This window comes from Orycteropus afer, unplaced genomic scaffold (genome assembly GCF_000298275.1).
Source record: "Orycteropus afer afer isolate SDZICR_OR568_19922 unplaced genomic scaffold, OryAfe1.0 scaffold00319, whole genome shotgun sequence".
NCBI lineage: Eukaryota > Metazoa > Chordata > Mammalia > Tubulidentata > Orycteropodidae > Orycteropus > Orycteropus afer.
The window spans coordinates 3018045-3034305 of record NW_006921906.1 but is presented as its reverse complement, the minus strand read 5'-3'; the positions used below and the strand labels follow the sequence as shown (position 1 = coordinate 3034305).

General features: G+C 37.3%; 1 protein-coding gene across 1 annotated transcript in view; it reads right to left on the bottom strand.

Moving 5' to 3' along the window:
• ODAD2 (outer dynein arm docking complex subunit 2) overlaps positions 1-16261 on the bottom strand; it is a 329580-nt gene that overhangs the window by 132828 nt on the left and 180491 nt on the right. The window lies entirely within an intron of this gene.

Genomic DNA, 16261 nt, shown 5'->3' with positions numbered 1-16261 from the left:
TTGGCTGTGAACCAGAAGTCAGTGGTTCGAACCCAACAGCCGCTCTGTGACAGGAAGATGAGGCAGTCTGCTGCTGTGAAGATTTACAGCCTTGGAAACCCTATAGGGCAGTTCTACTCTGACCTATTGATCAGACTATTTTCACATTTAATGTTTGTGGAAATACAGGGTGTCCATAAATCTTAGTGCTATTTTCAGCTGTAAGAACTTGAGAAATGCAAATGCTATATAAACTGTGTATTATTTGGAAGTTTCATTATTTAACCTTCTTTTAAGCAATTCTTGCTATGGCAAAAATAGTAGAATGCCAATCTAGTGTGAAGAGAAATGGATAAATAAAATATAATCTGCTCAATAACATAATCTGAACTAAGAGTTGCTGTGTGCCATTACGTTGATTCCAACTCATAGTGACCCTGTGTGATAGAGTAGAACTGCCCCGTAGGGTGACAGAAGCAGATCGCCAGATCTTTTCTCCTGAGGAGCCTCTGGGTGGGTTAGAACTGCTGACCTTTTGGTTAGGAGCTGAGTACTTAACCATTGCATCACCAGGGCTCCTTGAACTAAGAGTAAAGTGTCCCAAAGGGATATATCTCTAAGAATGTTCATCTTAGTTAAAGAAGAAAGTCTCTGGCCAAATTCATCTAAAACCATGCTTCTTAACTGTTTAATGGAAACCATGAACTGGTTTAATGGGAGCCCTGGGGAACTATGCACAAATTTCTACCAATGGATCAGAAGAAACTTTATTTTCTTTCCCGAGGTGAAAAGAACATTTTAAAAAGGTTCATATGCAATTTTTGCTTCCCTTAAAATCACTTTTTTTTTTTTAAACACTGGAAACTTAATTATATAAATAAACTATGATGTAGACAGATAATAAAGTACTATTTAGCCAAAGAAGATTAGATAGAGCCATAGAAAGACACATAGAAGATCGAAGAGAGATTCATAATTTATTCTTAAGGAAAAAAAAAATTCTTAACAGTGGAGCTTAAATTACAGGTAATCTTATTTTCTCCCTTTTTGCTTGGAGTTTGCTTTTCTTTACTTTCTAAAATTTACATAATGAACACATAGTCATGTGCAATTTCGTTTAATTCTTGAGGTTTACAACTCTTTTCAGTAGCTGCCTTACAAAAGCAACTCTCCATTATTTGCATATCTTAGACTTGCACTGTCCAATATTAGAGCCAATAGTTACTACAGAGGCACAACAGTTGAAGCACTTGGCTACTAACCAAAAGGCTGGAGATTAGAATCTACCTGGTGCCTAGTGTCTAAGGCATTTGACTGCTAACCAGAAGGCTAGCGGTTCAAACCCACCAGTCACTCCTTGGAAGGAAGGTTGGGCAATCTACTTCTGTGGTGATACTGCCTTGGTAACCCGAGGAGGCATTGCTATGAGTCGGATCCAACTTGACAGCAGTGAGAAAGAGGTGCCTCAGAAAAAAAGTCACAGTCATCGGACACCCTATGGAGCACAGTTCTACTTCGTGGGGTTGCCGAGAGTTGGAATTGACACCAGTAGCCCACATGTGCTGTGTAATTCTTGGTCAGAGAAGTGAAGGAGCAGAGATGGGGTCTTTATGAGTCTTTCTTACCCTTGGTAAGAAGGGGGCTAAGGTTTCTTAAGGAGAAGAATTCAAAATCACCAACCTGGTGTGGGTCAGGCAGCTGACAGAGGGCAGGTTAGCTCTAAGAGAAATTGAACAAGCAGCAGCTCTATATGAAGATATGGATCTAGTTTAGGCCTTGTGGGTCAAAGACAAAATGGAAAGTAGTCTGGGTTACATTTAAAACTTAAGTATGGTCCAGATTAGGCTGCTAGCATAGAGCACCAGTCAAATATTCAGGGTGGAAATTCTGGGGAGAATATACATTTTGAAGTGTCTGGAGTATCCTTTAAACTCAGTAATAGATAAATAGATTTGGAGTTCAAGTCAATAATACAATTTGTCTGCACTCTCACCATTTCTACCCCACCTGCCCCATTTCTATCCACCCAGTTTCCCTGCTCATCCTTGCTTTCTCATCTTTGCATTTGTGTAAATGTTGACCTTTTGGTCTAGTATAGTTGATGGCTTAAAGAAGCACATTCTTAGGTACTATTATTTATTTTATAGTCCAATCTATTATTTGCCTGAAAGGTGACTTCAGGAGTGGCTTCATTCCAGGATAAAAGGGTATCTTAAGGCCATATGGTAGCTAAGGTTGTTGTCAACTTGGCTGGGCCTGGTTGAGTGGCTGGGCAGCTGGATGTAGTCATTTTCCATGGTGAGATTGGCAATCAATACCATGGTAGAATCTAGTGGAGCAGCTGAGTAGCTGCTTTAGGATGTGGGTTGCTTCCAATATATAAGCAGTAGCTTTGAGGAAGGTCTCCAGCTTTTTGGCACATTTGAACCCTGCATGTAGCCAAGTCACTGTTCAACAGCCTGCCATGCCCCACAGATCTTGGGACTTTTTCTGGACTTGAACTAGTGGCCTACCATGTTGTTTGGTGATATTGGGACTGTGCCTTTTCACTTGTTGACCTAGGGTTTGTCAGCCTCAGCAGCCAACTGCTGCCTGAGTGAAGAAAAGCCTCTAGCCTCAGTGGGCCAGGAGCAAGAGGCAGAGCTGAAGCCCAAGGTTAAGGGGCTTTCACCAACCCCCTAGACCCCAGCACTTTGAACTCAGACTTCTAGCCTCCAAAAATTTTAAGAGTAGACTTCTGTTTGTTAAAGCCATCCCATTTGTGGTATATTCCTGTCATAGCGGCACTAGTAACCGAAACAGGCGATAGTTTAGAGAGCTCCTCTAGTCTCTATCAGTCTAGTAAGTCTGGCCTTTTTTGTGAATTGAATTTTGTTCTATATTTCGGGCTATCTACTTCTGTAGTGATACTGCCTCAGAAACCAAAGGAGGGGTTGCTATGAGTCGGGTCCGACTAGATGGCACATAACAACAACAACAACCCTTCCCTGGAAACCATCAAAGTATATTGCTTCCTGTGTGTGTACCTATTCTTGATTTTTTGTGAAAGTGGAATCATGCAGTATTTGTACTTTTGTGTTTGACTTATTTCACTCAGCATAATGGCCTCAAGATTCATCCATGTTATGTTTTAGAGACTTATCATTATTCTTTATCATCATATAATATTCCATTGTATGTATGTACCACAATTTGTTTATCCACTTGTCTACTGATGACCACTTAGGTTGTTCCCATCTTTTTGCTATTGTGAATAATGCTGAAATGAACACGGGTGTGCATATGTCTATTAGTATCACTGCTCTTTTATCTCTAGGATATTCCTAGGAGTGAGATTGCTAGATCACGTTGTTGTTGTTGTTATGTGCCGTTGAGTCAGCCCCGACTCATAGCGACTTCTCCTTGGGTTTCCGAGGCAGTATCACTACGGAAGTAGGATTGCCCAACCTTCCTTCCAAGGAGTGGCTGGTGGGTTTGAACCGCCAGGCTTCTGGTTAGCAGTCAAGTGCTTTAGCCACTATGCTACCAGAGCTCCTTGCTAGATCATAGGGTACGTCTATTTCTAGCTTTTTGAGAAAGCATCATTCATTTTCCATAGTGGCTGTAACATTTTTAAATCCCACCAGCAGTGTTCCAGTCTCCCCACAACCTCACTAGTATTTGTTGTTTTGGTTTTTTTTTTTTGATTAATGCCATTTCTGCAGGGATGAAATATTACCTCACTGTAGTACCACCTTGGAAACCCAAGGAGGGGCCACTACGAGTCCGACTCTACAACAGTGAGTTTGGTTTTTTAGAATGGCTAACGAAAGAGTTCTGGTAGTGCAGTGCCTAACGCATTTGACTGTTAACCAGAAAGATGTCAATTCAAACTGACCAGCTGCTCTGCAAAAGGAAGATGAGGCAATCTACTTCCGTAAAGATTTATCACCTTAGAAACCCAATGGTGGTTGCTATGAGTTGCTATTGATTGGATGGCAGTGGGTTTTAACGGCTAATGATTACAAGCATTTATGTTTATTAGCTTGTGAATGTCCTCTTTGTTGAACTATGTGTTCATGTCCTTTGATTGGACATTCATCTTTTTGTTGTTGAGGTGTTGATGTTTTCTACATATTTTAGAGACATAGACCTTTGTCAAATATGCTGTAACTAAAAAGGTTCTTTTTCTTTTAGTAAAGTCTTGATGAATATAAACATTTAGTATGTAGGCAGTCCCAACTATCTAGTTTATCTTCTGTTTATTGTGCATTTTTAATTGTTTGATAGTCTATTTATGGCAAAAATTAGGACCCCTAGCTTTGTCCCTCTTTTACCTTTCAAGAACTTTAGTTTTATTTGTAACATTTAAGTCTTTGATCCATTTTTACTTAGTTTTGTGGTGTGAGGTATGGATCTAGTTTTGCCAGCACCATTTGTTGGAGACTATCTCTTCTCCATTGAGTGGACTTCAACCCTTTGTTGAAGATCAGCTATCCACAGATGGATAGATTTACTTCTGGGTTCTCAGTTCTGTTCCCTGGTCTATGTGTCTGTTGTTATACTAGTACCAGGCTGTTTTGATTACTATGACTGTATAGTAAGTTCTCAGATCAAGAATTGTGAGGTCTCATACTTTCTTCTTCTTCAGTATTGTTTTAGCTATTTAGGATCTCTTTCCTTTCCATGTAACACTTTCATATGGAGGTTAGTTTGTCCATTTTGTTAAATAATGATGTTGGGATTTAGATTGGGATTGCATTATATTTATAGATTACTTTGGATAGTGTTGATATTTTTACAATGTCAAGTTTTCCAGTCCACGAACATGGAGTGTTTTTCTATTTATGTAGGCTAGTTGTTGAAGTCTCCTACTATTATTATAGAACTATTTTCTCTTTTCAATTCTATTAGAGTTTGTTTTATGGATTTTGGAGCTCTATCACAGGGTGCATAAATATTATTATGTCTTCTTGGTGAATTGACACTTTAATCATTATATAATGCCCTTCTTTGTCTCTTATAATGGATTTTGACTTAAAGTATATTTTATCTGAAATTATTAGTGCTACTCCTGCTATCTTTCAATTACCATTTGCTTCATATATTTTTTCCATCCTTTGATTTTTAACTTATTTATATCTTTGTGACTAAGGTGTGTCTCTTGTAGATAACATATTGATAGGTCATAATATGGCAACATAAATGTTTTTATATTCATTCTGCCACTCTCTGTCTCTTGGTTGGTGCATTTAATCCATTTACATTCAATGTGATTAACAATAGGTATGAATTCATAGCTGTCATTTGGTTATACTTTTTTTGAATAATGTGAATAGTTTCTTTGTTCCTCTTAATCTTCTGTGCTGAATTCTTTCTGTATGTGGATTTTCTTTTCCTATAAATTGTTGTTTTTGTGTTCAGTGATACTTTTTATTTTCTTCATTATTTTGGGGAGTAGATTTGTCCATTTTCTTAGTGATTACCCTGAAGTCTACTTTATCCTCTTAAAGCAGTCTCTTACATATTGTAGTTGCCTTGACTTCTTCTCCATATGGGAGTTCTATAACTACACATTATATTCCCTCACTTTAAAAAAAAAAAAAAAGTTGTTTACAGCATAGCACTTCTGGTTCTGTGTAGCTTTATTTTACTATTGTAAAAGCTTTATCTGGCTTGGTATCTGGGAAATGCCATTGTATGTCTTTATTTCATGTTGTTGTCTGATGTCATTGTTTTCCATCCAAAGGGCTCCCATTAATGTTTCTTGTAAAGCTGGTCTGACTTTTACAAATTCTCATAATTTCTTATTTGGCAATGTCTTAAGTTTGCTATCAGTTTTGAAAAAAAAAAAAAATGCTACATGCATGATTCCTGGTGGAAATCCTTTTTTTTTTTTCAGGATTTTATATAATGCCATATGCAGTGCTGTGAATAACTTGGTATGGCTTTTCTAGACATAGTCTTTATAACTCCCCCTGGATTACTGGGCACGATCATGTAAATAAGGTGTTTAGAACCCTGATGTTGGGATTGGTTAGTTTTGTCACTCTGCCAGGCTTAAAATGAACTGTCCTAGAGGCCTCTTGGCCTGGCCTCTGCCCTGTTTGAGCAAATGTTACAAAGTTCTTTTAGCTCTGCTGATAGGTACACCTAGGTGTACTCCACCCTGACAGCAAGACTCTTGTCCAGGGGTACTCACCTTTCTTGCTCTGTGGGCCAGGTAAGCCTGCTTTTCTGTCTCATGCCGGTTCGTTCCATTGCTACCATCTGTCTGCTGGGTGTCTCTCTCTGCTGGGTGTCTTTCTGTGCCAGGGAGGTCCAGCACAGGGATCTCAGGTGCAAGGATGAGCTCCATTCTGCCTCTGGCTCTTCTTTCTTGATGGCAATGAAATCCTCTGCCTCTTGTTGTTGTTACTTGCCATCGAGTTGGACCCAAATCATAGCAACCCCTCCTTGGTATCACTACAGAAGTAGATTGCCCAACCTTCAAAGGTACCCTTGAAAGAACTTTGTAACATTTGTTCAAGCAGGGCAGAGGCCAGGCCAAGAGGCTAAGGGCCAGAGAGGCATGCCTGAAAGCATAGGAGAGGGGAGACTGTCCTATTTGAAGAACTTTATCCTGAGAATGTTCTTGAAGCTGAGTTGTTGCCTGTTACTTACCTAATAAAACCCCATAATCATGAGTATGGTCTGTGAGTTCTGTGTGGCCATCGCAACAAATTATCAAACACTGCAGAGAATAGTAAGCATTGTGGGAGGGATGGCCGGTGTCAGAATTGGCAAAAAAAAAATGTTGGAAGGTGATGGCATGTCTAGCTTCATAGGAATAAGCCTTGGGCTGTTGATGGTGATTCTGTCTCCCCTCTTGCGAGATTGGAGGAAATCAGAAGATGCAGCTTCCATGACCTTTTTGCACCATCCCATTGCCATCTTGCCTGCATGGTTTCTGATGAGAAATTAGCACTTAGTCTTAATGATGCCCCTTTATAAGTGCTATTTCATTTTTCATTGGCTGCTTTCCAGATTCTTTCTTTGTCTTTGGTTTTGGAAAGTTTGATTGTGATATGTGTTGAACTTCTTTTGAACTTCTTCAGAATTTCTTCTGGGATCTATCCTGTATATGGCTTATTGACTATATGGATGAAAATCTTGTCTTTCATGATATTTGGGAAGTTTTCTGCCAATATATCTACAAAAATTCTCTCTGTACTTTTTTTTCATCCTCTTTTGGAATTCCTATTACAAGTGCATTATCCCTTTTGATGATGTCCCACATAACTCTTAGACTTCACTATTTTTTCTGATGTTCCTCAAACAAATTAGTATCAATGGAATTTTCCTCTATTTTGCTAATTCTTTCTTCCATTGACTCAATTCTACTTTTGCGTCCTTCCATTGTGTTACCTATTTCTAATGTTTTATTGTTATTCTTCTGAACTTCTAGTTTTTTGGTATGGTTTCTATTTGTCTATTGAGTCTGTCGTTTTGTTTTTGTATTGTTTTTCTGAATCCTTCTAGGATTTTGTCTGTGTTTTCCTTGATCTCTTTGAGGATTCAAAACAGAAGTATTAAATTCCTTCTCAGGTAGTTCAATTATCATTTATTCCTCAAGAAAGATTTCTTTCCCTTTATTTTGTTCACTTGTTTGAATCATCTTATCCTGTTTCTTCACATGATTTATTATTGTCTGTTGTCTCTGAGGCAATAAGGTGTTATTTCTTTATCCATTTATTGATCATATGGTTTTTTTTGTCTGAATATTTTTGTTTTGATATATCAGGGTGGGCAGGGCAGGTATACTCTGCTGAATGCCAGGCTTGTGGCATGGAATTACTCTCCACCTATTGCTGGCTGCATGACAGTGGGTGTGTGCTACCACTGGTCATCAGTCCAGTGCCACAGGAGAATGACAGAGAGGTGTCAGGCAGGGTAGGCATGCTGGTCTGTCCAGCAGCACAGGAGCATGTACCACCACTGATGAGTTGGTCAGGGTGATAGGAATGATGGCATATGCCTGCTCCACCATGAGGCATTGGTCTGGTAGCTTGGAAGACGGTGCTGCTGTTCACCAGGTGGGTAGGGCTATTGATGGGAGGTGGTGGGTGGGGTAGGTAGTCACCACTGCTGATTGTCACTCCAGGGGCAGGGAGTGCATGTTGCCACTCACCAGGTGGGTGAAATGGCTGGGGGTGGTGGTGGCAGGTTCGGTGGACACCTCGCCAGTCATGGGCAGGGCAGGGCTGGATGAGGGGAAAGGTAGGCTTGTTTACAGATCAGGGCAGATGTGGTAGCAGAGATGGAGGGATTCGTACCACTGGTTACCAGTGGGGTGATGGAGGAGAGGGATGAGCTCCTCTGGACACCAAATGTGGATGCTGGGGAAAGCAAGAATCAGATCCTGGCCCAAACAAAATGTGACGAAGGGTGCTGCCCAGAGGGTGGTTTGGTGGGGGATCTCCTGCTGATGCTCTATGAATCTACTACTCTGTGTGCACAACCCACCCTAATGATTGGGGACCACCACTGGTTTCTAGTTCCTGGCTCCCTCCCTGCTCTTTGGATACTAGGATCCCTGGAGCTCTTGCCTGCCTTCCTTTACTTTTGCTTCTTAGATCCAGTTCATGTCTTGCTCACTTTGCTTCACGCTGGGTTTGTCTACACAATTTCTCCATTTCCTATTGGGAATTCCATAAGGTTGTTTCTCTATGCTTCTCACCCAGGATCACAGCTTGCTTTGTCTCAAGATGGCCATACTGCAACTAGCCTAGCTGACAGGGCATATATGATTTGTAATTTTCATTTGTTGTTTTCATTCAGTTTCTCCTTCCATTAGTGTTTTATCTAATTCTTCATTCTTCCTTTTGATCCTCAAAATTTCAGGACTGCCATCTGTGTATGTTTCAGTTTCTTGTGCCTTTACTGTATGCAGGGGGACACCATCGCGTGTCTGACTAAGTCACCATTTTGGGCCATCTTCCTTCAGCATGCTTGTACATTTTACTTCCCCATTACCTACCATGTTTGGTTGAATCATCTGGCAGTTTTGATCCAGGTTGTTACTGTGATAAATTGATGTTTTGTTTGATATTTAGTATTCTGTTTCACTTTATGTTATTATTTTTAAAGTAATTATTAATAATTTGATCAATTTTAAAAGCTAATTATCAAACAAGCCATATTTAACTATAAATACTAATGGTTTATTTGCTTGTTATTGTTTCTTATAACTTGTATAATTCTTTTTCATAGAATTTTTTTTGTTGGAAAATATTCTAAAGTAATTTTACAATTTTTCAGAATAAAGTACATGGGGTACCTGAAGTATTTTGTACTAACTTTGTACTCACACTTGAATGTTAGTTTTTCAGGGTATAGAATTCCAGGATAAAAATTATTTTCTTCTAAGGATAGTGAAAAAGAGTCCTGGTGGTACAATGGTTAAGTAGTGAGCTACCCACCCAAAAATCGGTGGTTTAAACCTATCTGCTGGGATAAAAGATCCTATCTTGGGATAAAAGATCTGGTAATCTGCTCTTGTCAAAATTATAGCCTAGAAACCCCTTTGGGGACAATTCTACTGTGTCACATTGAATCACTATGAGTTAGAATCAATTTGAAGGCACACAACAACATGGACAGAGTAAAGGCTTTGTTCCTCTTTTTCTTTATTCTTTTCTTTTTTAAGTTTTTCAGGGTATAGAATTCCAGAATAAATTTTATTTTCCTCTAAGGACAATAAAAGCATTGTTCAATTTTTTCAAACCCACCAACCACTCCTTGGAAGGAAGATTGGTCAATCTACTTCCTTAGAGATAACACCTTGGAAACCCAAGGAGGGGTTGCTATGATTCAGATTCAACTTGACAGCACTGAGTTTGGTTTGGGTTTTTTTTGGTAAATATTTTTGTTTCTTTTTCCTGCTTGGTACTAAGTGAATCTTTTCAATAAAGTTTCTTTCTCTGTAGCTTACAGACACTTCCCTGTTTCTTTTCTTTCTTCTTATCATGACTATAGCTTCACTTCAATTACTCTTTTTATTTCTTTTGTGCTTTCATATTCTATTTTTTTTATTTTACTTTACATTCTTCATTATAACTTTATCGTCCTGCAAGATTCATCCTAAAACTCACTCCTTAGATTAAAATTATTATTTTGTAAAATATATTTTTAATATTCAAGAACCCTTAATCTATGCATGTTTCCTTTTTAATAACAGCCCATTTGGATGTACTGTTCTCTTAGTTGTCCTGAGAATAATAATTTCAAAAATTTAAAGTAATCTTCTGTTTCTTATGCTTCCTCTGAAGTTAGCTGTCCTGCTTATTAATCTTGTTTGTACCTTTAATACCATTAAACCAAACCAAATCAAACTCACTGCCATCAAGTCAATTCCAACTCACAGCGACCCCCACTAGGTTTCAGAGGCAGTAAATCTTTGCAGATTTACCCATCTTTGAAGATTTCCCCATCTTCCTTCATCTTCCTTAAATGTTTGGTGACCCCTAGTTGTTTGTTTTTATGAATGAAGGACTGGACTGATTCATTCAAGGAACTGATGTGGATCCTTCAAGGATGTGTAGTAATCTTTCCCCAATAGGCTTTTTTTTTTCCACTAAAAGATACTGTTTATATTTTAGCTCTTTTTGAACTTTATATGAATGTAATCATATTGTACACCTATTTCTGCAATGCTTTTTCTCAATATATTTGTGCTATATTAATTAATACATTGTTAAAATGCATTATTTTTCATTGATGTTTTGGTGTACAAATAATAAAACACCTTGGCCAATGTCCTGTAGAGTGACAATTGATTTTTCTTGTTTATTTTTTTGCTGTTATAAATAATGGTTCCATTAACAACTTAGTAGCAGGTTTCCTCTATTATTATTATGCATCAAAATTCACTTTTTATAAAATAATTATTTCCAGTTAAATGTTTAGGATGACATTTATAGTCATATTACATTAACTACAAAATATAAAATTTCTCAGATGAAAATGTTCAACAAGGAGGTTCCAGTAAGATAGTAGAATAGGCAGACAAACTATACAGACTCTCTTCAACAAAGAAAAGAGGAACCAATTAACACAGAGAACATAATCCTGGAGCCCTGAGCTTTGAAAGGAAGGATATAGAAGTGAACTAAAGTCCAACTAGAAGAAGTACCTGCATGAATACAGCAGAGAAGACATACAGAGTTACAAACTGTCAGCAATCCTGATGGCACAGACAGCTTAGATAGTGCCAAGTGGTATTAGGACCTCAGAATTAACCTAAAACTCAGTCCTGCTAGCCAGGGTCTGAATGGATGTCTGCACTGGTGGCTGATGAATAAAAGGGGAAACAGCAAAAAAAAGGAAACAAACTGAACTGTGGACTTCTGGATGTCTGGATGGTGCAGCCATTTAGTATGTTTTTAAGTATTTCAACCATTTTGAATATTTAAAGTGACAACATTCTGCAGATTCCAGGGACCTAAGATTAGGCTTCACTTGCTGGGACAGCAAGGACATACCAGACACTGAGGATTGGAAAGGTGCAGTATTCCACTTGTTACTCATATCCTATACCCTTTTGGTAAACAGAGGTGTGGCCATCCCTCACTCTCACCAACCTTCTGGGCCAGAAGGAATTCCATCCCAGTCTGTGTTCTCTGACAGCTTGGGGGCCCTTCCCTGCCCAGATTTTTCTTATTTAGTTTATTTTTTCTCTGTTTTAAAATGATTTTATTTCTTTCCTCCTTTTTACTATTATTCTTTCTTCTTCCCTTCCCAGGTTCTAGTTTTTAGCTTTTTCTTTCTTCCCTTTTCCTGGTTCTCATTTTTTTTTTTTTTTTTTTTTGGTCTTTCTTGTGTTCTCCCCATTCCTTGTTTTTCTTTTTGCAATTTTCCCATTTTTTTCTTCATTATTCTCCTACTCAACATCTTTTCTCTTATTCCCCCCTTTACAGATACTATGTTTTCCCCCAACACACACATACTTTTTCTATTCCTTTTTCTTTTGGCTTTTTAAAGCATTTCTTTAAATATTTTCTCTCATTTATAGCCTTTCCTCTTTTTTCTTTTCTCTATTTTTGGTGAGTGTTCCTGTGTGTGTATATGGTGAGTGTTTTTTGTCCTCTTGTTTCTACTTTTTCATGTTTTTTTTATTTTCATTTTTGTCTAACTGAGACAAAAGTACCCATACGACCCAAACACACCCACACCTCCTGCAACTCCGCCTACTGAGTGAAAGCCACCACTTCCTTCTATACCAACTTGCCAACAATACACAACCACCAATAAGAGTCACAAACAGTTAACAGAGATTTGTGCAGCCACTCTCATTCTCTATCACACCCACCAAGAGACAGGTGGCAAGTGCATAAATGCTGCAACTAGTGAACAGAGGAGCAGAGTACCCTGCTTAGTCAGAGACATTAAATAAATAAATAAATAAATAATAGCAAACAAAATTCTCACTGCCACTGAGTCAGTTCCAAATCATAGTGGCCTCTCCATGACTTTTCAATGTGATATTTCTACAGAAGTAGATTGCCCAGTCTTCCTTCTGAGGAGTGGCTGGTGGGTTTGAACCTCCAGACTTCTGGTTAAAAGTCAGATGCCTTAGGAAAATGAAAATCATGGGTGAATCACTCCAACATACAATCACCAATTAAATATAAATACAACAAAGTCACAATTTCTCGGAGACAATGGACCATCACAGTCCACACAAAGAAGCAAGATAAAGCTGTGGAGACAAGGGAGCAGGATACAAACCTAGAACATATCCCTGAGGAAGAAGCAGCACTGGAACTCCCTGATAAGAAATTCAAAAGAATTATATTCGGGTACCTTCAATGGATTGAGAGACAGCTCAAGGAAAACAATGACAAAATTAAGGAAAACACAGACAAAAACCTAGAAGAATTTTGGAAGACAATACAAGAACAAAATGACAAGAGAAATGAAAAATTAGAAATGATACAAAATCTAAAAATAGAAATCCAGAAGATTAATACTAAATTTTCAGAAATATATAACACATTGAAAGGGCAAAGGAGTAGAACCTATGTAATGGAAGACAGAATTAATGAGGTTAAAGACAAACACCTTAATACTTCTCTGGAAAGGGATCAATCAGAAAAAAGATCAAAACAAAATGAAAAAAGCCTAAGATTCATGTGGGATACCATCAAGAGGAATAACCTATGTGTTATTGGAATTTCAGAACAGGAAGATAAATGTGAAACCACAGAGAAAATTGTCCAAGATTTGTTGGAGGAGAACTTCCCTGATATGAAGAAAGAGGAGAACACATCCATTCAGGAAGTCCAATGAACCCCAAACAGCATATATGTCAAAAGAAAATCATCAAGACATATCATAATCAAACTCACCAAAACCAAAGACAAAGAAAGAATTCTGAAAGCAGCATGGGAAAAATGAAAAGTTACCTACAAAGGGCAACCGATCAGGCTAAGCTCTGATATATCTCAGCAGAAACCATGCAAGCGAGCAGGCAATGGGATGTTATATATAAAACTCTGAAAGAGAAAAATTCCAGTAAAGAACTATATACCCAGCAAAATTGTCCCTCAAATACAATGGTGAAATTAGGAGATTTTTAGATAAGCAGAAACTAATGGAATTTGTTAAAACCATACCAACCTTACAGAGATTCTAAAGGGAGTCCCATGAACAAAGAACCAATAATAGCAAACAACAATTGACCATTAACATACTTCATGACATAACCTAGAAATCAACCCAGTTATGGAAGTATCCAAAGTAAAATAAGCTTACAAGATTGTAAACCAGGAACAAGAGACATCAATTGGCAAATGAGGACAACTACAAAACAAAAAGTGGGAAAAAATAGTGTAGCAACAAAACTTCTAATGGTGAGGAAGTCAAGAGAGTTGCAAGATAGAATGGACTGTTCTAAACTTAGGAGAAAATTATAAATCACAGAGTAACCTCAAAGAAAAATGATAAACCTTCACATAATAATAATAAAGAATACAAGAACAAATATTCAGCAAACACTAAAACAACAGCAACAAAGGAAATGATAACATGACCATAAACATAATGAGCTCAACACAGAAAATTATATGGAACAAAAAAACCAGGAACACCACAAAAAAAACACATAACAAAAAGACAGTAACAAATTTATATTTGTCTATAATTACACTGAATGTCAATGGATTAAATGCACCACTCAAGAGATGGAGAAACGCAGACTGGATAAGAAAACACAACCCATCAATATGCTGTCTACAAGAGACACGCCTTGGAGACAAAGACAAAGACAACTAAAAAGCAAAGGTTGGAAAAAGATATATCAAGCAAATGGCAACCAAATAAGAGCAGGAGTGGCAATATTAATGTCTGATAAAATTGACTTTAAGACAAAAACCACCATAAAAGACAAGGCAGGACATTATATAATGATTAAAGGATCAACTGAACAAGAAGATATAACCATAATAAATATCTATGGACCCAATAAAATGCCTCCAAAATACGTAAATCAGACTTTAACAGAAATGAAAAGTATATAACTCCACCGTCATAATAGAAGACTCTAATACATCACTTTCAATCCCAGATAGAACTGGAAAGAAGTTCAACAAAGACAGTGAAGAACTAAACAGTACAATCCACCAACTTCACCTTATCATCATCTACAGAGCACTTCACCAAACAACAGCACAATATACATTCTATTCCAATACACATGGAACATTCTCCAGGACAGATGATATCTAAGGCTATAAAGCAACCTTTAATAAATTTAAAAACATTTTAAAACTGCAAAGCATCTTCTCAGATCATAATGCTATCATATTATAAAGCAACAAAAGGAGGACCAATGGAAAAAGAACAAACACATGGAAACTGAACAACGCTCTCCTCAAAAATGACTGGGTAAGAGAAGAAATAAAAAATGAAATAAAAAAATTCCTTGAATCAAAGGAGAATGAAAACACAACATACCAAAATCTTTGGGACACAGCAAAAGTAGTGATCAGAGGCCAATTTATGCAATAAATGCACACATCAAAAAAGAAGAAAAAGCCAAGAGCAACATCTTAAATGAGTATCTCCAACAATTAGAAAAAGAGCAGCAAAAAAAAAAAAGCCTACAATCACCAGAAGAAAGTAAATAATAAAGATTAGAGCAGAAATCCATGAAACAGAATATATAAAGACAATAGAAAAAAATCAACAAGACTAGAAGTTGGTGTTTTGAAAAGATTAATAAAATTGACAAACCACTGGCAAATTTAACAAAGGAAAAGAGGGAGAGAATACAAATAACATGTGAAAGAAACAAATTGGGTGACATCACAACAGAACCAACTGAAATAAAAAGAATAATATCAGGATACTATGAATAACTGTACTCCAATAAATTTGAGAGTCTGGAAGAATTTTGGAAACATACAACTTACCTAAACACAGACTGAGGTGGAAAAATTGAACAGATCCATAACAAAAGAAGAAATTGAACATATCATAAAAAAATTACCAACACAAAAAAGTCCTGGCCCAGATGTTTTCACCTGAGAATTCTACCAAACATTCAGAGAAGAACTGACACCAATACTACTCAAATTATTCCACAACACAGAAAAGGATGGAATTCTCCCAACTTCATTTTATGAAGCAAGAATAATCTTGATACCAAAACCAGGCAAAGACATCACTCAAAAGAAAAACTACACACCAATATCCCCATGAATATAGATTCAAAAATCTTCAACAAAATCCTAGCCAACAGACTTCAACAACATATAAAAATATAATACATTATGACCAAGTAAGGGTTCATATCAGGTATGCATGGTTCAATATTAGAAAAACAATCATCATCCATCACATAAATAAAACAAAGGAAAAGAACCACATGATCATATCAATAGACACAGAAAAGGCATTTGATAAAATCCAACACCCATTCCTGATTAAAAAAAAAAACAAATCTCAGCAAAATAGGAATAGAAGGGACATTCCTCAGCATAATAAAGGGCATCTATGCAAAACTAATAGCCAACATTATTCTCAATGGAGAGAGACTGACATCATTCCTCTTGAGAACAGGAACCAGACAAGGATGCCCTCTATCACCACTATATATTCAACATTTTATTGGAAGTCCTAGCCAGGGCAATAAAGCAAGAAAGGGAACTCAAAGGCATCCAAATTGGTAAGGAAGAAGTCAAACTATCCCTATTTGCAATTGATATTATCCTATACGCCGAAAGCCCAAAACTCAGTTTGAAGAAAAAAAAAAAAAAAAAAA